Here is a 23,023-nt window from a genome sequence, read left to right as displayed (position 1 = left end):
TGCCTCTCTCTCTCAAATAAATAAATAAAATCTTAAAAAAATAAGGAATCATCTAATTAACCCCATTTACCAAAATAGCAGACATTTCTTTTTAAGTAGACTTTGCTGACAGCTCCAGCCCCTACTTAATCACCACCACCACCACCATCACCATCATCATGGCAACAGTGATTATACAGAGAATCTACCATGTGCCAGGCATTCTGCTAAGTGCTGCACACTCACTAGCTACTTTTTTTTTTTAAAAATTTTTATTTATTTATGATAGTCACAGAGAGAGAGAGAAGCAGAGACACAGGCAGAGGGAGAAGCAGGCTCCATGCACCGGAAGCCCAATGTGGGATTCGATCCCGGGTCTCCAGGATCGCGCCCTGGGCCAAAGGCAGGCGCCAAACTGCTGCGCCACCCAGGGATCCCTCACTAGCTACTTTTTAAGAGTCTTATGGGAGGGCTGAGGAATCTTCCAGTGAGGAGAGCCAACCCCACCTAGTATGACGGTTGTCTTTCAAAGAGCTTTTCAATGAAGCAGAGGATGAGCTTCTTCCTGCCAGACCTCATGATCTGGGGCTTGTAGTCTCAGAGCAACAGGAAAGTCAGGCTGCTTTTCCTAGGCCTAAAAGGGAATGCGGATGTATGTGTGTGCACACAAGACACACACGTGCTCATACAGGCTCCCTGATGCACTGGTAAAGGGAGCTCGGGGCTGGCTCCAGGAACTGCCTTCTCAGTTGGAATCATCTACAATCTCTGAGCACTTCTTCTAGCTTCTCAAACAGGCCCAAACCTGGCTCTGCAGCCCTTATTGACTTGTTTGTTTTTGTAGATATTGTTTAAGGGAGACCACGTTTCTTGATGGTTAACCTGGATCACAAGTACCTCTCCCTCCCTGAAGCCACCTTCTTTTATCCCACCCAAGCCTGGAAACAAGGTCCTTTATGATTAAGTCCCATTCTTCCTTCCAAAACTGACTTCCTCCATTCTTTGTCCTGCTCCATCCAAAGTGGTCTATTGGCCTTTGCCCTCTGGCTAAAATGCCACCCCCCCCCATTCCATCACCGAGGCTTACTTCAAATACCACGACATCAATGAAACTGGCAAGGATATTCATAGGACTCCTGCAGTAAATGATCTCTCTCATCAGAGCTCTGAGGATCATTTTCAAAAATTGCCTCAAAACACATATTGATCTCGACAATTGATTCAGGAGTCTGAATTGTTACCACCCGTCCCACCACCCTCCAACTCAGAAATTTCCTTTTAACGCAAGACTCTCTCTGGTACATCTTGTAGTCTTGGCAGCTTCATCTGCTCCCATAGGATCCTTTGTCACCTTCTGTCTTCCTTTTGTTCCCTGCATTAGTATCATCAGGTCCCATTTCAACATTTGCCTTCAGAAAACAAGTGTAGGTAGGGACGCCTGGGTGGCTCAGGGGTTGAGTGTCCGCCTTGGGCTCAGGTCGTGATCCTGGGGTCCTGGGATCCAGTCCCACATGGGGCTCCCTGCAGGGAGCCTGCTTCTCCTTCTGCCTGTGTCTTTGCCTCTCTCTGTGTGTCTCTTGTGAATAAGTAAGTAAAACTCTTTTTAAAAAGTGTAGGTAATTTGGCATAGCTATTATTTTTCACTGGTTTTATAAAAAAACATTTGGCCAACTCTTTTAATACAACCGGGTCATGCTGATAATAATATGGTGAATAAGGCATGTGATTACTGAGCTCCACCTTAGGTATTATCCTAAGGGCTTTCTATGCATTGGTTGATTTAAATATCTCACACAACTGATGAGCCGGGTACTCTTCTTGTAGGTCCCATTTCACGGATGAGAAAAACCAAGGTTTGGAGAAGTTAGCTCACTTGTGCAAGGTCACCCAGAGTAACAGAGCTAGGATTTGAACCCAGGTGTGGTTGACTCCAAAGCCCAAACTCTTAATCAGAGACTAACCCTGAGACACGTAGGTAGTTACATGCCGTGTCCTGGGGAGGGAGACAGCCACACGGCCAGGCCGTTATTTAGAAATGAAAGCAAAGACAGGATTCCGAAGAGAGCAAGGAGAAAACGGAGAGCAATTTGAGCAGCCAGTCTGAGAACAATGAATTGTGGTTTACAAGATTTGGGTAAACTAATTAGTTGGAATATAGCAAAGGGGTCAGCCTGAAGCCTACCCGTGGGCAGGCTGAACAGGAAAACCAAAGAAACTCGTTTTCACTGGATAGTTCAGAAAACCTGGAGCATATACTCAGCAGCACAGGTGGCGAGGTGCCCGTCCCTTCCATCCTCAGGCCAGGTCGCAGGGGCTTCCCTCATCAGAATCCCTCCCTGGGGTGCACGCCCCAAAGATTGATCACTGCCGCTAAGGAGGTAACGCCTGTGGAGCCCCTTCCACCTGAACCCATCACGTGCCCCGAACGGCGATACACGTCGAGCTGTGTTAAGCTCCAACAACCATGGGGCTTATTATTTTTCTATTCATTGTTACTAACAGGAAGCTAATGGGTTTTGTTTCTCTGGCTTCCTCTGGTGTTCAGATTCCTCCTTCAGCCAGCCCCAGTAACTCACTTGTGTAGCAACACACTCATGAGTATTCATAGAGCACGCCGCTTTGGATTGATTGGCTCTATTAGAATTGTCTTGGCCACAGTGAATATATAGTCACAACAGAAATCTGTACCAGCGAGTCCTCCCTGTGACACCTGCGGGCTCCCAAGAACCGTGCTTGGGCTCCATTAGGCACTAACCCCTAGTCTACCCGAGTGCTCTCGCCCCTCTGGACGTGAACATCTCAGGGGAGGGGGCTTGTGTCCCACACAGCCCTGATTGCAGGATGATGCCTGAGGCGGATACTTAGGGAGTGTCTGTGAAGAACATGAGCCCGTGATGGGAAAGGCCACTGCACTGCCCCAATGCTCCATAAATCGGGCTGTGTCCACAGCCCCCTGTAGTGCAGTGGCCTTCCCCGCACACCCTACCAGTCTAGCTTTCACCACAGCTCTCTCCACACAGCCCTTCATACTTGTGCAACAACCCATCGGGTCTCCTCTCGGCTTCCAGCCTTGCTGACAGCATGCCCATGACACTCCATAGCCACCTCAGCCTCCCTCCCCACCACATCCCATCTCCCCACTACCTCTGCCTCTTGATGTCTTTAAAATTTTTTTTCTATTTTTTATATATATAAAGAGAGCATGTGAGCCAGTTGGGGGAGGCACAGAGTGGGAGAGAGTCTCAAGCAGACCCAGTGACGCAGGGCTCTGTCCCACCACCCTGAGATCATGACCTAAGTCGAAACCCACAGTCGGCCGCCTCACTGACTGAGCCACCCAGGTGCCCTGGTGCCCAAAGCTTCATGCAACAACAGCTCCTCTCCCTCCAACCCCCGATACACCTGCAGCTTCTGCCGCAGGTAATCCAGCTCCTGCCTGCAAGGCGGAAGGCTGGTCACTGCATGGGGTACAGGCTGCATGTGATGGAAATTGTGCCCTCCCTGAGTTGACAGAGGAACTGGGAGATGAGGAATGAAGAAAGGAGAAAGAAAACTACATTAAGAGAGCTGTTAGGCTGCTCTCATTGAAACAAAGGCTGTGGAAATGCCAAGGAGAATGTCGGGAAGGGTAAAGAAGCTGACATTGACTGCAGGCCTGGTACTGTATTAAGTGCATTAATAAAACAGTGGCTGTTTTAAAGCACCTTTTTTTTTTAAGGTTTATTTATTTATTTGACACAGAGAGAGAGAGAGAGAAAGAGAATGTGCAGGGCACTTGAATGAGCAGGGGAGGGGTAGAGGGAAAGGGGGAGACTCTCAAGCAGACCACCTCCCCAGAGAGGACCCGGACACGGGGCTGGATCTCACGACCCTGAGATCACCACCTGAGCCGAAATCAAGAGTCGGTGCTTAACCGTCTGAGCCATTCAGGCGTCCCTACAGCACCTATTATGTGCTATTGACTTTTCGCACATTCTCTACCATCCTCTCAAGGCTGCATTCTTACTGCTAGACTGGCTCGCTGCCTGCACTCCTGGCATTTCTAAGCCTCTGTGCCACCACCCTGTTGGATCTGCCATGTGATTGCATTTACAGGTAAAGAGGAGTTGCAGAACCTGAGGGCTGGGAACCACCTGGAAACCAGCAGGCCTGACGGGGGAAAGACGGCCTTATCTAGGTCAAATCTGGGTTGGCCCCAAGAGCTGGTAGGATTTAGCACACAGATCCTGGGAAGGCATCCTCGAGAGAAAGGTCTCGACAAGCACGGGCTGGGAGATGTGCAAGTGGCATGCACACGGGAGGAAAGAAAAAAAAGCCATGGCCCACAGTGTTACGCTGCTGGGAGAGGACATGACCAGAATCCCGCTAGGCTGAGCTAGAATGCTTGACTTTGACAGACTGTTTGCTTTGAATCAAGGGTGTTGACACTGCAGAGTTGACTCTGCAGGAAGTAAACCCCAAGGAGAGGCACTGCGACTGTTCTGGGGGGACCCTGAGAAAGCAAGTGCGCTCACACCAGCCACTAGGCTGACTTGATCCCCGGACGTGGCCCCTGTGCAGAGCCTTGGGATGTTTGGTACGGACCTCTCCCACACCCCAGGAAATGAAGTCCCCAGCACTTTCCGGAGAGAAATGGCACTTGTTCCCCACCACCTAATCTGAACAGTCCTTTGCTGACTAATTGAATTACGCTGGCCCACAAACTGATAGACAGCTGCTAAAAATGGTTATTGCATTATTAATTCGCTCCAGCAATTTCACATTAAACCTATACTGTTAATAATTTTTCCCCTTCTATTTCTTCCCTCTTAATTAGACTATTTAAAACTTAGAAGGAATAGTCTTCCCATGCTAAATGGAGGCATCGGGCAAATTACATTTTTGATTGAATACTTCTCTGATAGGCCAGCAAATGAGACTGTTGAGTTGTTAATTATTGTCAGAGTTCCACACGACGCCTGCTAATGAGGCAGTCAATCTTAGTTGTCAGTCCCTGAATATTAATGGAAGCCAATGGGATGTACTGGGAAGGATGCTTGCTGGAGGCCCAGGGTGTCCAGTTCACTGGCTGTACATGCAAGGTTGGTGACTTCCTGTTGGTAGAGCTAATGGGAACCTGTGATGAGCGTAGAAAGGGGTGGACACTGAACACAGAGGCGAGGATAGCCCAGAACAGCTTCATGGCACCAAGTGGGTACCACTGGGATGGCCCACCTGATGGATTTTCAGCATGTGGGCCTGGCCCCGGAGAGCTGACTAACGAGGCTGTGTCTGGAGTTCTGGAGAGCTGTCGGGTATGAGGAAGTAGCTGTTAAACACCCAGGAGAAGGTATACAATTTAAGACTGCTGATCTGGGCTCACAGTGACCCAGCCGTAGGCTCCCACGCCGGCTGATGTCTTGGGATTTAGTCCTGACTTTGGCACCATTACGCTGTGGGTCAAGAGAGGTCTCTGTCAGGCTTCATTCAGCAAGACCCGGGGCAACAAAGAGGAGATGTCAGCCAAGACCAGGCCTCACAGAACCTTGTATTTAGTCTAGGACAAAGCAAACCTCAGTAGAAGGGCAGAAAAGGGAGATAAATTGGACTTGATTCAATAAATATTTACTGAGCACTTTGTATGCATGATAAAGACTTGAGTTTCCAGTGCAAACTCCCAGGGCAGACATTTTGGGGAATCATCCTTGACTTTTACTTCTATTTCACAAATGCCCACTCCTCCCTCCCCTCCACTGGGCTGCTCCCTGAGGTTCTGATTCTCCTTCACCAATGCTTCCAGAATTCACTTTCTTCTCCATCCCCATTTCTCCTTCCTCTGGTCCACTGCTTGCTGGGTTCCCGCCGCAGTATCACTATTACTGGATCTCCATGCTCCCACCCTTCCCTGCTGTGACCTTTTTGACTTCATCTCCTACTACTCCCTCCGGTTTACTCTGTTCCCCAAACACACCAGCCAGGCTCCCTGCTTCCACTCAGAGCTTTTGTTTCAGCATCTCTAAAGCAGGGCACCAAGCTTCTGTGACACATCTGTTCAACACACACTGGGTTCCATCCCCCTGAGCTGCATCATTCCAACTGATGCTTCCTCTTTACTCCTGGGTCCATCTGCCTATCCCTCTGATCCTCTTCATTTCATAATGATGTCAATCTGGGTTACAGATGAGGATAGGGAGGCCTTGCAGACTACAGTATCTGGGTAGGAAGTTAGCCCCTAGAGAGAGACTTTCCTTCCATCTCATGGGAGAGGCATGAAGACAGATTCTTAACCTGGGAGGGACATTGGGCAATAAGGTTGTGAATTCGCATGTGTTTCAAGGCTGACTTCTAGGTTTTACTTGGCAACTTTGTGGGGAGATATAAAAACAAAAAGAAAAAGATTATTTAGCTTCTGAAGATATGATCTCATCACACTGCTAATTGAACAATCAATGCTACCACTTCTTGTGGACAGCTTGTAAGTATGAGACACCATTTTAGTGCTCAGGATACCATGGACAAAAAGTAGGCATGGTCTCTGCCCACCAGGAACTTATATTCTAGTTTGGGAGGCAATAATCCAACAGCTAAATCTGTACATACAGGCATACAAATAAGCATGCATATATACATCCATATAACAATTTCAGAGACTGCTCAGAAATATAAAGGCCACATCTCAGCATAAGGAGACCCAACAGTGACGGTAAGACAGGCATATGTGGGGTTGGGCAACGTTAGAGAGATATTAAGAGAGCCATCTGAGCCAAGATCTTCATAAAGAAAAGCCAACTAAAGGAACAGGAGCCAGGGAAGAGCATTCCAGGCAGAGCTAACAGCACGCACAAAGGGCCTGGGCAGGAACATAGTTTGGCAAGTTGCAGAAGCAGGAATAACACTGGTCTGATTGAATCCCAGTAAGGAAGGGTGGGAGGTATGGTGCCTATGAGTCTAGAGGGGAGGGACCTTATAGGGCGTGGTGATAAGTCTGGATTAGACACCAAGGTCAGTGGGAGGCGGGAGGCGGTTGCAGGACTTAAACTGTACGATGATGACACCGCTGGGTCGAGATTCCCCTCGAGTACTTGTCCTAGGTGAAGCCCGGTGCCGGACAGGGAACGTGCAGCAATGAAGTAGATACAGCCCCCGCCTTCTTAGGGTTCAGGCTAATGGTGGAGACACACAGCCAGGTACGTGATGCCATGTGAGAACAAACAGACTGAGGGTGGATCCCAACGGCAGCTCTCTCCTTCTACAGGAAGAGACATTGTAGTTTGATATTTCCAGCTCCCTGGACTTCTTACCACAGTCCCCAACCTTCCTTGAAACTGGGTGTGGCCACAAGAGGACTTTGTGGCTTCGAGGTAAATTACAACAGCCCCAGGGTCGCGCCTTGGGGGACAGCTGGTTTTCGGTTCTGCTGCTCTTGCCCCGGCTTCCATCCTCCTATAGGGCACATGGATGCAGCGAGAGCTGGACCTCAGGGAGGGCAGGGCAAGAAGCTGGCAGGAGTCTGCATCTGCACGCACTCCTGCAGCAAAGAGCTGCTGTGCCACCCCTGGATTCCCACCTCTGAACTTTCACCAGAGAGACACACACACACACACACCTGCCTCATGGAGAAGCAGGTTGTGTTCTGGGTTTCCGTTCGTGCAGACTGACTGAATCCTAAGAGTTACCTGCACTAATAAAGGGTGGAGGGAGGAAACTGTTATGGGCATTCGGAGATAAGAAACTAATTCCACCTCCTTGAAAACAAATTGCTTCCATTTACTCCGAGCTTCTATTCTAGTTCCTTCTCATTACCCGCCCTCCTCTCCTCCCCAGCTCAATGCTGCAGGGATGAGTAAGACTGGCTCTCTCTGAGACCTCAGGATGGTTTTGTTCCTGCTTCCCTGGCTCCCCTCGGGCCCCCTTCAAGCAGACAGGACAGGAGCCAGAGTGAAGGTCAGTGGGAGGCTGTCCCTCCCCGCAGAGAAGTCAGGCGAGTCCACCTAGCTCATGCCTCTGAGACAGGTGGGCCAAGACAAGTTCAGATTAGAAACAGGAGCACGTAAGCGATTAAATCAGAGCATTCATTTCACAAGGTGGGAGAAGAACCGGATGGAAACGGAACCTAAGATCAGGAGATGGCAGCCTTTTTGAAGTCATTACTTATTCACCAGGATCACTCCTGAATTTTAGTAAGGGGGGAAAGAAAAGGCTCGGGAAAATTGAGCATGGACTAAACCACCACCATTTGAACGCAAGAGGTGGAATGTACCAATTATGTTGGAATCCACGTGAATCTGTACAAAATACTAGATGAGGCAAAAAAAAAAAAAAAAAAAAACAATACAGAGGAGAGATGGTATGGGCGGCCCGAGTGCTCCGGCCCGGTCCGTCTTCTAGCTGTAGGAGGTCTGCGTGTGCAGAGGCAGAAGTCAAAGATTTTAACGGTGGCTCCACGGAGGGCACTGCCAGTCAGCTGATCCATATATGGTGTGTCCAGGAGGCCTCTGTTGTGTCAGGTGCTAGGCCTTCATTTTCTGGATCAAAGGGACAACTGGGGAGTTCTCGTAGAGAAGCTGAACCGGTCAGAGCTCCGAGGGGGTCTCAAAAAGCAACTCTTTAAGAACCGGTCCAAATGCACTTCAATATTTTAGCAGCCACCACAGTGTCCTACCGTGTACCTGCTAAATATTAGCCCTGCTCCCATAAACGAGTCGCTACTGCTCCAAAGAGGTGGCTTGATGCCTTGGATCAAAGTAGCCCCGTTTCTTTTGTCAACAGCCGCAGAGGTGCCGACGTTCTGCAAGTTTTCTTCCAAACCCCATAAAGGGCCCTGGAGTACCCATCAAGAGCAGTGCCAGCTGCAGCTAATGCACACAAAACACTCTGCAATTAACAGAGCTGAGTGCGCCATTAAGACAACCTTATGAGGAAGGCAATACCCCCAAGTAAGCGGCGGAGCGTAATGAAGTTAGTCAGGCTGGTAAACACCTAAGTGATGGCCTTGTAAAAAAAAATGGCTTTTGAACTCATTTAGCTCTGCAGGCTGAGGCATGGTGCAGACAAATGATGGCTGTTCCATTATTTTCTGTTGACATTTATATGCACTCCCATATACGGTGACTTTTGGAGAAATAGGTTCAATTTTCTAGAGTCAGGTGGTTATGCACGCACATTCCGGCTCTTACCCTGTTTTACCTGTGCAAACTTGGGGAACTTACTTACATTCTCTGAGCTTTTATTTTGCTCATCCGTGAAAAGGTTAGGGGTGGGGGACAGGATACTACGCTGCTAGGATCTTGCTGTGAGTAAGGGAAGGTGATTCCCTTAGCAATCTGCACGTCTAAGCCGGCTGAATATATACTTCTACGTCTCGCATGTTAAATAAAACAAAATGGACTGGAGCATATTCCCAGAAGCGCCTCTCATTGTTCAATCCCCTTTTGGGGGGAATTAAGACTAAAAGTGACAGGTGCTCAAGTGCATGGGTCTTAAAGCTTTCCATTCCTGCCTGCATTTGAATCCTACCCCTGCTATTTGACAAGAGCTGTGTGATCTTGGGCAGGTGATAGAAAGTCTCTGACCCTCACTTGTCTTCATCGTTAACATGGGAATAATATCTTTCAGCTAAAAAAGATTGCTGTGGGGCAGCCCCGGTGGCTCAGCGGTTTAGTGCCACCTTCAGCCCAGGGTGTGATCCTGGAGACCCGGGATCCAGTCCCGCGTCGGGCTCCCTGCATGGAGCCTGCTTCTCCTTCTCCCTCTGCCTGTGTCTCTGCCTCTCTCTGTCTCTGTGTCTCTCATGAATAAATAGATAAAATCTTAAAAAAAAAAGATTCCTGTGAGAATCGAGTGATGGAAAGTGTAGACTTAGCACACAAAGTCACTCCATAAATGTGAGCTTTTAAAGAGATTTCCATTATTCTAGAAGCATGTTCCTCTTGGGGTCACAAGTGGGAAAAAGTAAGGCTTCTAGGCCCACAGTCTAAAGCACCAATATTGTATTTGGCAAAACAGAATTCAAATTCCATTTCTATTCTTAACTGGCTGTGTGACAGGGAAAATTCACATTCTCTCTCTGTTTCAGTCTTTTGCCTGTGAGATAAGGAAGCCGCTTTTCCTCTGTGGGGCTTACACATACCCCACCCGGTTGTTTTGAGTGGGAATCAGCTTACACGTCTATTTGTCACTTATTCATGCTTACCCCGTTGCAGGCACCATCCTCACATTTTATAGTTGTGTCTCACTAAATTCAATCTTCATATCAACCCTTTGAGGTAAGTACTATGCTTATCCCCATTGTACAGATGGGAAATTGAATGAGATACTGGGTAACTTGCCCAAGGTCCTACAGTTAGTGACTGGCAGACTTGGGATTTGATCTTAATATATTTTAGCTTCTTCATCACCATGCTGTGGGGCCATTACCATCACCAATACCACAGCCACTGCAAGAACAACCACCACCTATAGCCACCACCACAACCACATCCATAGGGTCCTGATGAAGTGCCAAGCACTTTATTTTTTTTTAATTTTATTTTTTCCAAGCACTTTATAGGCACAGCCTCATTTTATTTATATATACCAACTGTGTGGGGTGGGTTAGGTGGCTGGCCCAAGGTCACTCCGCGCATACCAGTGCTTGCACTTGATTTCAGACCCTCTGGCCCCAATGTCCCAGCTCTTAGGCCTTCTAATTAGACTGTTGAGGCTGGGAACATACCCGACACCTCACCGGGCACATAACTGACATCCTCCGAAAGGAATTTCGCTCTTCCAGGAATTTTCAAGCTATAAAGGTTGCATTTTCTGATAGCCCATGAGCACTTTGGTATCAATCTTTTCTCCCTAATTTGAAGGGTGAGTCTGATGGTTTCAGATAACAAATGAACCCACATACATCTCTACCTTGCTCTCATTTAGCACAGCTCTGCCCAACGCCTGGGACCTTGTTTATGTCTTTGGAAGAAAAAAAATCAGCAAAAGTGGGTGGCAGACGCCTGCCTATCTCCTTAGGGGTGGACACATCGAAGGATGAGAGAACACATTTGTATGATTTTGGGGACCCTGAATATAAGAGAAGGTGTGAACAACCCATCGTCGTTTGGATTGTGTGTGTCACATTCCTAACTTGGTTTAATTTGATAAACACAGGCCGAGTATCTCACAGGAGAACATTGGGCTCAGCCAATTCTAACATAGTGACCTTGCTTTTCCTGCCTATCCATCTCTCACACTGAGCCAGAGTAATGGTTCCAGAATGGAGATCCAGTAATGATTTCTCCTCCTTAAAATCCTTCTTTGGCTTCCAACTGCCCTCAGGAGAAAAGACAGGACCGCTGAATATAATCTCCCAGGCTCTCCATAATTGGTCCCTGCACCAACCACTCCCACCTCACTGCCTTCTCCCCATCCTCCCTCACTCCCATCATCGGTCTTCACTCCAGTTATCCAAAACAACTTGCCTTTCCCTGCATGTGCTAAATATTATTTCCCCTGACCCCCCTTGTCCTTCACAATTCACCTGGGACCTCACTTTTCTCTGAGAAGCCGGCCAGGATAGTCCGAATCTGTCCATCCTCGAATCCCTTGTTTGCCAGCACTATTTATCATCTCCTACTGGTCGTGGACCGTGTATAGTCTTGTACCATGTAGCTCAGAGTCTGACACAGCGGGTGGGTGGGTCTTTCATAAATATTTACTGGTTGAATGAATAAATAAATGAACTTTCCCCAGGATTAACAACTGCCTTACTTTTTTTTTGGTAAAATATTTTATTTATTTACTTTATTTTAGAGAAGGGGGAGTGAGGCACAGAGGGAGGGGAGAGAATCTAAAGCAGACTCCCTACTTAGCATGGAGCCTGATGCAGGGCTCAATCTCATGCCCCCAGGATCATGACCCAAGGTGGACTAAGAGTCAGATGCTTAAATGAATGAACCACCCAGGTGCCCCAACAGCTACCTGACGTTTTAGAGGATAGGTAAAAAAGAAGAAATATGATGGAGGTTTAGGACAAGATAAAGATGCAAATGGAATAGAAATCTTAAAAAAATATTGTTTTTTTCTTTGATTCCTAGTTGATCTTGGTATTATACAGAACATTTTATAAATAGTTGTTAGTTTTTTACTGGATTGTCAAGCAATGTGCTAGACTCAGCTGCAAAGATATATATGAATATATATATGTATATGTATATATATATATATATATATATATATATATGCTTACCACGTTGAGGTAAGTACTATTCTTATCCCCATTATATATATATATATATTTTTTTTCCCCCCTCAGAAAACTCATAGTCTAATGGGGGAAAGATACAGCAAAGAGAAGCTCGTGAAACACATATCAGCTTTGGAGGCCATACCCTGTACCAAGCTCTTTTACTCATCATCTGTAATTTTCTCTGCAACTTAAAAGACAGGCATTGAAATCATTTTTTACAGATGAGGAAGGATCCTGAAGTTCAGAGAGATTTAAGTAGGTACCTTTCCTTTGTTCAAGCAGGCAATGGAATCATAGAAAGGAACTGGTGCTCAACACCCGTGCTCGTTTTGCTATACTATTTCAATTCACACTCCACTCTGCTATTAATACACTTGAACATCACTTTGTACATTTGCTATCCTTTTTATACGTATTATCTCATTCCAGTCCCACAGCGCACTGCTTATGATGTAGACAAGGATGATATTACAATCTACAATTTACCAATAAAAAGGCTGAGAGCCTGAGGCTAGGTGACAATCTCCCACATCATGTAATTAGGCCAGCAGGAACAGAACTCATGCTTCTTGACGATGGGGTCTTCTCCTTGTCACTTTTCAAATAGAGTTGACCCTTGAACAACACAGGGGTTAGGGGTGCCCACCCATGGTGGCGTTGAAAATTGCATGTCACTTTTGACTCCCCCCAAAACTCAACCACTAACATCCTATTGTTGACCAGAAGCCTTACCAATAACATAAACAGTGGATTAACACATACTGTGTAGGTTATACATATTCTATGCTATATTCTTACAATAAAGTAAGCTAGGGGGAAGGAGGTGTTGTAAGAAAGTCATAAGGAAAAGGAAAACCATTTACGCTGCCATACTGTAGTTACGGAAAGAAATCCGCACATAAATAGACCTGGCATCCAAACCAGTGTTGTTCAACTGTCCTTCCAACCCCACCATGTAACTCCATTTGTCCGCAAGGAGGACCAATATTTCTTTCTCAGGGTAGATTGGTGGCAATGCCCTAGAGCTGGGTGACTGTAGTTTTTCAGGCCGAGAGGTCCTCAGCGAGCTCCCGTGGTCCCTGAGTAGCGCCTACATTAAGTTTGCATTCAGGCCTTCTCTCCATTGCTCCCCATTCAGCTGAAACATGAAAGGGCACTGGAGACTATGGCCAGCTCTTGGTACCATTTGAGGACAGCACATTGGCCTAGACCCTAGCACATAACCTGGGACTCAATATATTATCACAATATGGTTTTCTCCAGACTGATAGTGATTCATTATTATAAGTACACAGGGGGATCATTTCAGAGGAGAACTGATCATCTCCCTGAGATACTTCTTGCTTTAAAAAATAATAATAATAAAAAAAGGAGAAAACTATTCCCAGGAAGGGATTCCCTCTGTCTCTCATTGTTTCCCAAAGCTTTATTTCTCTTAATTCAACTCAACAAGCATTTCCTTCCTTTACTGTGTTTCCCAGCTGTTATGATTTGCAAGAACTAAGATAAACACAATTGAGGCCCTTCCTCTTAGGGTACCCACTGTATTAAGAGAAAACGGATATGTGAAAAAAGAGCTCTAACTCCAAATGACTGTGTAGCACAGTCAGGTAAAAAGATCAGGCTTTGCTGGCAGGCCAATCATGAGTTCAAATCCCAGTTTGCCATTAACTAGCATCAAGTCCTTGGGCCAGCGACGTAACCTCATACAGTCGTGATTTCCTTGTCTGGCATAATGAAGACAGTGGCAGTACCAACATCAATGCCCCACTGAAGGATGACAGAGGCAAGCGTATAGAAAATTCTGTAGAGTAACTTGCACATAGTAAGTGCCCAATATATATACTGGTTTCAGTAGTATTTTTTCAACTCACCTGCCCCCCCCCAGGATTGCAAGCTTTTCTTTGTTACCCCTCACTCATCTCTCATATCCAGCAAAGCTCATCATATATTTGACTCTTAATTAACAAATAAAGTCTATTTTAGACATACAGGCAGAAATGAAACCATCCATGTCATTCTTTTCAAATTGACTAAGTTAAACAAAGCTGTTTAGTGGAAGCCCACTGTATGTGTGCCCAGTGTGGAGGGCTGGAGATAGAAAAACAAAACACCATCCCTGCTCTCCTAAAGCTTTAGATCCAAGATGCCATGAGGAAGGGAAGGAACAAGAAAAAACAGCATTGAGTCTTCCAGTGATTCAGATGAAAAATGACAGCACATAGAAGAAAACTCGGGCTACTGGTTTTGGATCTGGAAGTCCTGGTTATAGAGCATTGCTTAGCATGGAATTTGACCCCTTTGCCCTCTTAGGACTTTGACGTCCCTTTATGGGAAAATTATCATAATCTGGAATATTGAGATTCTGGCCTTTTTTTTTGGGGGGGGGACTTTTTATTATTGTAAAATAATTTTAGATTTAGAGAAGAGTTGCAAAGTCAGTACAGAAAAACTTTGTATACCCTTGACCCAGCTATCCTAATGCTAACATCTTATATAACCCTGTGTATCAGTTAGGGTTCTCTGGAAAAACAGGACCAGTAGAATTATAAATTCTACATAGAGAAATGTATTATAAAGAATTGGCTCACTTGATTAGAGAGGCTGGCAAGTCCAAAATTTGCAGAGCCAATGGCCCATTTTGAATTCCAAGGTTGGCAGGCTGTGTTAGAACCAGGAAAAGCTGATTTCTCAGCCCAAGGGCTATCAAGCAGGAAAATTCTCCCTTAGTTGGGGAAGGGTCAGCCTTTTGTTCTATTCAGTCCTTCAACAGATTGGATGAGGCCCACCCATATGAGGGAAGGCAATCTGCTTTACTCATTCTATCAATTTAAATGCTAATCTCAGCCAAAAATACACTCAGAGAAACACCTAGAATAATGTTTAACCAAGTATCCAGGCACTCCATTACCCAGTCAAGTTGAGACATATAATTAACCATCATGTGCCATAGTATATTTACCAAAACTAAGAAATTAGCACCGAAACAATCCTATTAACAAACCGAAGACATTATTTGGATGCCAATTGCCTTTTCATTAGAATAGTCTCTACGCACACCAAATGACAGTGGAGCCAGGCATCTAAGTCAGGACTCCTGGATCTGTACTACCAACACAGACCAAGATGTTCAGCAAGAACAGAGGAATAGAAGGAACACTGGCCCAGTAGTCTAAATACCTGGATTCCAATCCTAGCTTTGCTATTAAAAGACTCTAGGTCCTTGTGGAAATTGTGGCATCTTTCTGATTCTTTATTTAAAAAAAAAAAATCTAACTCAATAAGCCAAAAAAGTCCCTTCAATCTCTCAAAGTCTATAGAGATTTAAGGAGGAGAACATCTCTCTCTTTCACACACACATACACGCACACATGCACGCACACAAATGCACGCGTGTACACACTCATGCACACACAGACCCAAGGTGGTCCTGCGGCCCGAAGGTCCCCTCCTTATCCAGTTGAGTGTGCCACTTTGGCCCTAAGCTATCAGTGCCAGTAAGTTCACTCTAAGCCTTGGCCCTTCCCCAGTCACAGCTATCCGCCCTCTCCGCTCACCTTGAACTCCCCTGAAGTCATCCCTCTGATCTCTCATGCTGGGCCTCCTGTCTGATCTGTCCCTCTTCTCTGACTCCTGGCCTTCCACCTTCCTGTTGGAGTCCGTGGCTTCCCATCCTCTCTGCCAGTTTTCATGACTTGGCCCTTTGCCTTTGACTTCTTGGGTACCAGACCTAGATGGCCCTCTGGTCATCTGGCTTCAGGCTCCCAGCCCGGTGTCGCCTCTAGCTTCAAACTGCTTATCTCATCTTCATTTTTATTTTAGGAATATGTGCCTGCAACAAACACCCTGCCTTTCTTGCACAAGCTGGTTTACTGCTCAGAGGCGTGCGTGCACACACACACTCCGCCTGTCAGGGACAGCTCATGGGGGCTTCCCTGAGCCGGTCACCTTTCTATACTGAAGAAGATAGCTGGAGACAAGTGGTGTTTCATTTAGAGATCACTTCTAGATGCCTTGAAGGGTGAAAAATATTGAAACAATGAGAGGCCAAGTTTTGTACAACACAAAGCAAAGAGGCTCAGGAAATAGCCAAGTGACCTTCACTCAGAGGCAAGAATCGCGAAAGACAGGGGGGCTGGTGCATCTGACCGGAAATTGCCAAATGGGCAGTAATAATTTACCGTCTTTATATTCGTAGCTCTCCTGTCTGCTGTATTGTTTCAAGACCCTCTCCTGGATGGGTATGCACTACAGGGATGCCAGCCCTTCTTCACAGTGGAATCAAAGCCAGAATTATAACTAATGATGTGCTTGGGTTGCTCAACCCGCCTACATCTCCACCTACTATGGGCCAGGTCCTGCTGCCACTAGGAATGAACTGGGAAGAAAAAGTCAGTTAGCCATGATTTTAAACATCAAGGATCTTGAAGACTGGGGAGAAGGGTAAGTGGGAAAAAGCCATGGAATGAATTATGTATAAATGCTGGAGCTCAGGGGGAAGGAGGAAAGCTGAAGGAAACTGAGCTCATGACACACCTGCAAGAAGAGGGATGCAGAGGCCACAGTCCACACTTTCCAGGGCTAAGGCTGGGAGGGGAGATGGATACTCCCTCCTCATTTCTGGCCTCTTCTACGAGTCTGGGACCCTAAGTGGCCTGCTCACGTAAGAGCATCTAGAGTTCAACCCACCCGGCTAAGGAAGCCAGATTCAAATGTTCTAAAATTGGATTTTAGTGGCGGTTATGCAATGCTGTAAACTTACCAAGGCTCACTGAAATGCACACTTTAGATGAGCGAGTACCGTGGCATGCAAAGTACATCCCGGCACCCACTGAAAACCAAAGGGTGGATTCCTCTTCTGGATTTCCTTGTTTGTTCTGCAGATCAAAGTCATCAATGCTTCCTTAATTTCTTCAAGATAAAATCCATACCTTTGGCCTGACATTTGAAACGCTACAAGCAGTAAGGCTTAGCTCTGCCCAGTGTCCCCAGTGGGACTGGCCTCCCACGTGGTCGCAGGATGCATCTCATTCTAGCATCCCACTTCCCATCCCACTTCATTCCACGTCATTCCATCCCACAACACTGTGTATGTTTTGCTATAAGCATTCACTTTGGTAACACAGGGCTCTGTGATGGGTGAGAAAGAAACGAAAATAAGTTCTGCCCTCATGGGGTCTGTAGATTGCGCATCCATCGTGAAAACACATATGAAAACAAATAGAACCACGGCGGTGCCTACTACGTGCCAGGCACTGCGCTCTACACTTCTATGCACGAGGGCACATCTCATTTTTTTTTACAACTACCCTATAGAGGAGGTCCTATTATTATTTCCATTTTTACAATGGAAGGAACTAAAGCTGGAAAGGGTTAAGCAAAATGTTCCAGGTCACAACGCTAGTTGGTGGCAAAGCTGGAATTCAAACCCAGGCTTCCCATCTCCTGAGCTCACACACACTTTAGCTTCACACTACAGACACACACAGACGGGCGGTAGAAAGGTTCTCTGCGGTGACACCCCGGTTAGTGCTGGGACAGGAGGTATAATCCGCCTATGACACTTAGAAGGGGAGACTGAGTGAAAAGTGGGAGGAAGATATGAATGTATACAGTGGGGTGTGTTCAAGGGGTCTGCACACCTTGGTGAGGTGGGACTCGATGGGGGGCTGGGCAGGCTTGTTGGATGAGGCTTGACACGTGGTTGAGGAAGCGAGCCGCGACAGGCCGAGGTGCTGTATTGCTTAGCATGACTTCGCCTCCAAGAAGCAGAAAAGCATGACTGAAATTGGTTTAAACCATAAACCCCTGTATTGTTGCTTATATCACAGAGTCCAGAGATAGGGAAGATTTCAGAGTTGTTCAATTCAGCAGCTCAGCTGTGTTATCAGGCATCCTGGGTTTCCATCTCTTCACTCTGGCATGCTCGCTGTTGACTAATCTCTCAGGATGACTCGCTTCATGGTCTCAAAAAGCAAAACATTTTCAGGCTTCCTGGCCAGATACAGCAAAGTCCAAAATCAGAAAGCAAACGTGGCATACGGTGTCTCCTTCTTAAAAACAAGGGTATCTTTTCCAGAAGACCCTCCCGCTTATGTCTCGCGGGCCAAAGCAGAGGCTCGCCTACCAGCCCTGACCAGTGGCCGCCAAGGAGAATTCGCCATGTTGGTTTGGTCAAATCATGACTTAGCTCCTAGAAAGGGATGGGGCTCACTCTCCCTGAGTCATAGGTTCTGGGAGCAAAGAAAGGGGGGCTGCATGCCAAGTAGGCAGCCAGCATTTCCAGCATTTCTCAGAGAAAAGCTTAACCTTTTTCCTTGAAGGTGACACAGGTGGGGGCAGGGCGGGCTAGAGGAGGGTAGTCAAAGTGAAGACACAACCACACTGACGTCCAGAAGCCGTCTTTTCTTCATGCTTCCATGGTCTTTTACCACTCAGTCTGGCATTCATGTCTCCTCCCCTTCTTCCTCCTTTCCTTCCATTTTTCCTTCTTTCTTTCCACTTTCCTTCCATTGAACACAAACTGCTGAGGTTTCTATTACACCTCGTCCAATATTATTCTTAGTGATGGAATCACAGTCGTGAGCAGCACACACGCACGCGCACACACACACAGGCCCTTCCTGTCTTCTACGTGACCGTGGGTCGTTGTCTCCCTGCAACTGGCTCATCCACCCTCCTCCTGCACAAAGCCTTTTATGAGCACTCCAGCCCTCAGTGATCTCTCTGCTATCAAGTGTTTTCTTACCGTCCCTGAGGCTGCTTGACAATTCATGCGGAACCCTGTGTGAGAAAACAGGAAGATATCCTAGGGGAGAATCTGTGGACACTCAAAGCATCTCGGAACTAGACAGTGTCTGTTTATTTGCCCCACCCCCAACTTAAGCCCGTCTCTCCTTCCACTCTCTTTTAAAATTCCCTGGTAACGATTATTGGTTTTCTGTAGCCAAAGGGCAAAATTAATAAATTCCTCAGCCATACAACTTTCTTGGAATCTAATAATGATCTTCGACTGTTAGCACTGGAACGAAGGATGTAGGCAATAAAACAGAAGCAGGGAAGGAAGGAAGGAGAGGAAGGTGATGTGGGTGTGGGGCGATCAAACCTATCCACACCCAGAGTGCTGGTCAGGGAGACCAGGGAATTGAGCCTTTAAGAAAGGGAGAGGGATCTTATCCCAAGCTCTTGAGAGAGGAAGGGTGTGAGGCGGGAAGAGGGTGGAGTACAGGGGAGCCCTGAGTGATCCAGGACCTAAGTGGACCAGAGGATTAATGCAATGCTTTTGTCTGCAAAGCTTTTTCCCTACCCCACACCCCACCCTCCATTCCTGGAATTGGGACTTCAGCATTCAACTAGCGTCAGTGATCAGCTGCTAGGCATGCATTTTACAAAAATGAGACTGCCTTTAAATTTCAGGATGAGAAACAGTCGGACAGAGTTCTCCAACTTGTTTTGAGCTAATAACAGGATATGGGCAAAAGAGAGCAATGACGCCTCTACAGTAGGTATAGACCAATCAATGCTATTTCTTTGAGGGAGGCTATGGGATGTGCATCTTGGAAGGCAGTAGATGAACTCTAAAGGGTCTTTGGAATCAGACAGTTTTGAGTCTGATTCACTGGTACCATTATCTGCCAGATGTGTGGTATTGGGAAGTCACTTAACTTCTGGGGGAGTTAGTTTCTTACTGTGTGAAATGGGATCCACATTCTCTGAGCGTTCTGCCTCTATGGGCTGTTTGAGGAACAAATGGGATAATGAATGTGGAAGTCTCATAGAGACATCTGAGCTAAGTTGATGAGGTTGTTATTTCTTCTGGGAAGATACTTCTCGCTTCCCAAAGGGACCACATAGCAGATCTCACTGAGTAATTAACGTGTAAACAACTTTGATTTTCCATTTCAATGACTCCCTCTCTTCTCTGCCTCTGTAGATCTCATATCTCCAGACTCTGCTAAAAGAAGGGACTAGGGGGAGGGCGTGCGCCTGGGTGGCTCAGTCAGTTAAGCATCTGCCTCCCACCTCTGGCTCAGGTCATGATCTGGCTCAGGTCATGATCTCAGGGTCCTGGGATCAATCCCTGGGTCAGGCTCCCTGCTCAGCCTGCTCAGCAAGGGAGCCTGCTACTCCCTCCCCTTCTCCCTCTGCTGCTCCCCCTGCTGTGTGCTCTCTCTCTCTCTCCCTCTCTCTTTCTTTCTCTCTTGCACACATGCATAGGCTCTGTCAAGTAAATTAATAAATAAATACATCTTTAAGAAAAAAAAGAAGGGAGTAGAGGGAGATAGGCTACATCTTTTTGTGACTCTTAAAGATATCCACATTTGGCCCACAGAAAAACAGACTCATTTGCAAATAAATAAATAAATAAACAAACAAACAAACAAATAAATTCTGATGCAAATATTTTTACATTCCTGTCAGATGAAAGAATCATTTCCTATAAACCGTTAGAGAGGAAGTTGCTGGCCAGGCTCTCCACGACCCCAAACACTTTGGTCATATTTTCTACAAAAGGAAAACAGTCTCATGTACAACCATGACATGATCATCAAAACCAGGAATTTAACACAGAAACATCAGCACTATAGAAATCTCAAGCCCTGCTCAAATTTTGCTAAATATCCCAAAAAAATATCTTTTCAGGCAAAGAATCCAGGTCAGAATCATGTGTCGTCTTTATGTGTCACGTCTTCTAGTCTTCAATCCAGAGTGTGTCCTCATTTTTCTCTTGTCCTTTATAATCTTGAAGCGTTTGATTACAGTCCCCTTTCAGTTTGGGTTTGTCTGATGCCTTTTCCTGATCAGGTGATACATCTCTGGATAAGAATATCAAAGAAGTCACGTTCCTTTGTCAGGGCATCCTATCAGGTGGCACATGACTTTGATTTGTCTCACTTAGGGTGATATTCACTTCATACATTCCATTAAAGTATTGCCTGCCAGCGTTCTCTACTTAAGTAAGTCTTTTCCCCTCTGTAATTATTACGTCTTTTGTGGAGATGTACTTTGAAACTATGGCAATATCTCTTTCCTCATCAAACATTCAAGTATTCATTTCTTAATGTATATTAGAACTGAATGGTGGTTTCCTATATTACCGACTATTTCCTATGTGATATGTTATCATATATATATATATATATTTTAAAAATTTTGATGCTCAAATTGTACAAGATTTGACCAGTTGTAGCCTCTTGAAGCTGGCTCCTGTGTCCTTTGACATGTCCCCAACTCTCTGACTTGCCTCCTGACACAAGATGTTTTGTTTTCCTTGTCCCACCCATTTCTGCAAAGAGCCCAGATTCCTTTTAGTGGAGTTGTAATTTTTTTTTTTTTTTTTTAGTGGAGTTGTATTTAGAAACCAAGATCAGGACCCTAGGAATGCTCGTGCTATCGTGTGTACTGTGTGTGAAAGGAGAGGGCAGTTGCTGTTGCCAGGCCCTTCACCTTCAGTAGATGGAGTTTTACGTATCGTGTGCGTATGTGTGTGTTTATGTCAAAGATAGAAAGAGAGAGAGAGAGACAGAGAGACAGAGGGGGGAATGTTTTGATTTATTTTTATATCATAACAACCTTAATTAGATGATAGCACTTCTCGTATAGATTCCATAAACTGTTAATAAATACTCTATGAAAAAGAGAGATCCAAGGTCAACTGGGTCTGCCAAACACCAATATGCTCCTGTACTTGGTGGCCATCCAAAAGGCTATGGACTATGTCGTATCTATTTATACGGCAGTCCCAGTGCTGGAATCATTGCTGCTTGTGATTAAAAACTGATAGTATCTTTAAAAATCGTACTTGACTTCTAACATTTTTATTATCACTGTTTGCAAATACACTAGAGAAATATCGATTCCCTTCCCCGCTCCCTCCCCTCTGCCCCTCATAGACCCCTGCTTCATAGAATGCTGAGATCACGATTCTCCTGGGGAGGCTGAGAGGAGAAGACAGTGAGCTCAGACTGTACCAGAGTCCATGCAGGTGTGAGGGCCTGGGGGCAGGAGTCAGGCACATCCTATTCTGGGACACGTTGGAGTCCAAGCAGGCAAGGTGAGGAGGAGGAAGGATGAAGCCTACCCTCACCCTCACGGCTTTTTAGTATCTGTAGTGAGGTTCCTGAAGTCACGGAGCCTTTACTGCTTAGTGGTTAAAGGCGCAGACTTCGGAATCCGATTTGCATGTGATTCTTGGCTTGTCCTCCAAGAAGGATGTGTGACTTTACGTACAATAATAGTACCTATCTTATCATGCCTTTGTGAGGATTAGACATGGCAGCTGCATGAAACATACTTAGCCCATTGCCTGGCATATGGTAAATGCTCAATAATTGGCATTTCTTTTTTTGGTGATGGTTGTTATTTCAGCATCAGTTGAGAGTTTGGATAGTCTCTCAGGGAGGTCTATAAAAGGATATGCAAGACAATCAGGAATGAAGGAAACAGTGCTAAGACGGGGGCCCAGGATTGCTCAGTCTCCATGCTAATACTTTGGGCTATTCAATTCTCTATTGGGGGGACTGTCCTGTGTATTGTAGAAAGCTTAGCCGTGTCCCTGGCCTCTACCCACTGGATGCCAGTAGCACCTGCCAGTTGTGATCACCAAAATCACTTCCAGGCATTGCCAAATGTCCCCGGGGCTGGGGGGAGGTAGAGAGAGGAGGCAAAATTCTCCTTGGTTACAAACCACAAGGCTATTTATAGGAAGCTGTTTTTCAGTAACCTGAGAATTTTCCCGAATTGCCTCTTATTCCACGTGGCTATGGCGGGGGCGGAGGGCAAATATGTGAGCACCTTGCCATTCTGGTAGCAAGCATTTGCCAGACCAATCAGATCACCCAA

The sequence above is a fragment of the Nyctereutes procyonoides genome, unplaced genomic scaffold, assembly GCF_905146905.1.
Source record: "Nyctereutes procyonoides isolate TBG_1078 unplaced genomic scaffold, NYPRO_anot_genome, whole genome shotgun sequence".
NCBI lineage: Eukaryota > Metazoa > Chordata > Mammalia > Carnivora > Canidae > Nyctereutes > Nyctereutes procyonoides.
Note: the sequence above shows the minus strand (reverse complement) of the source record.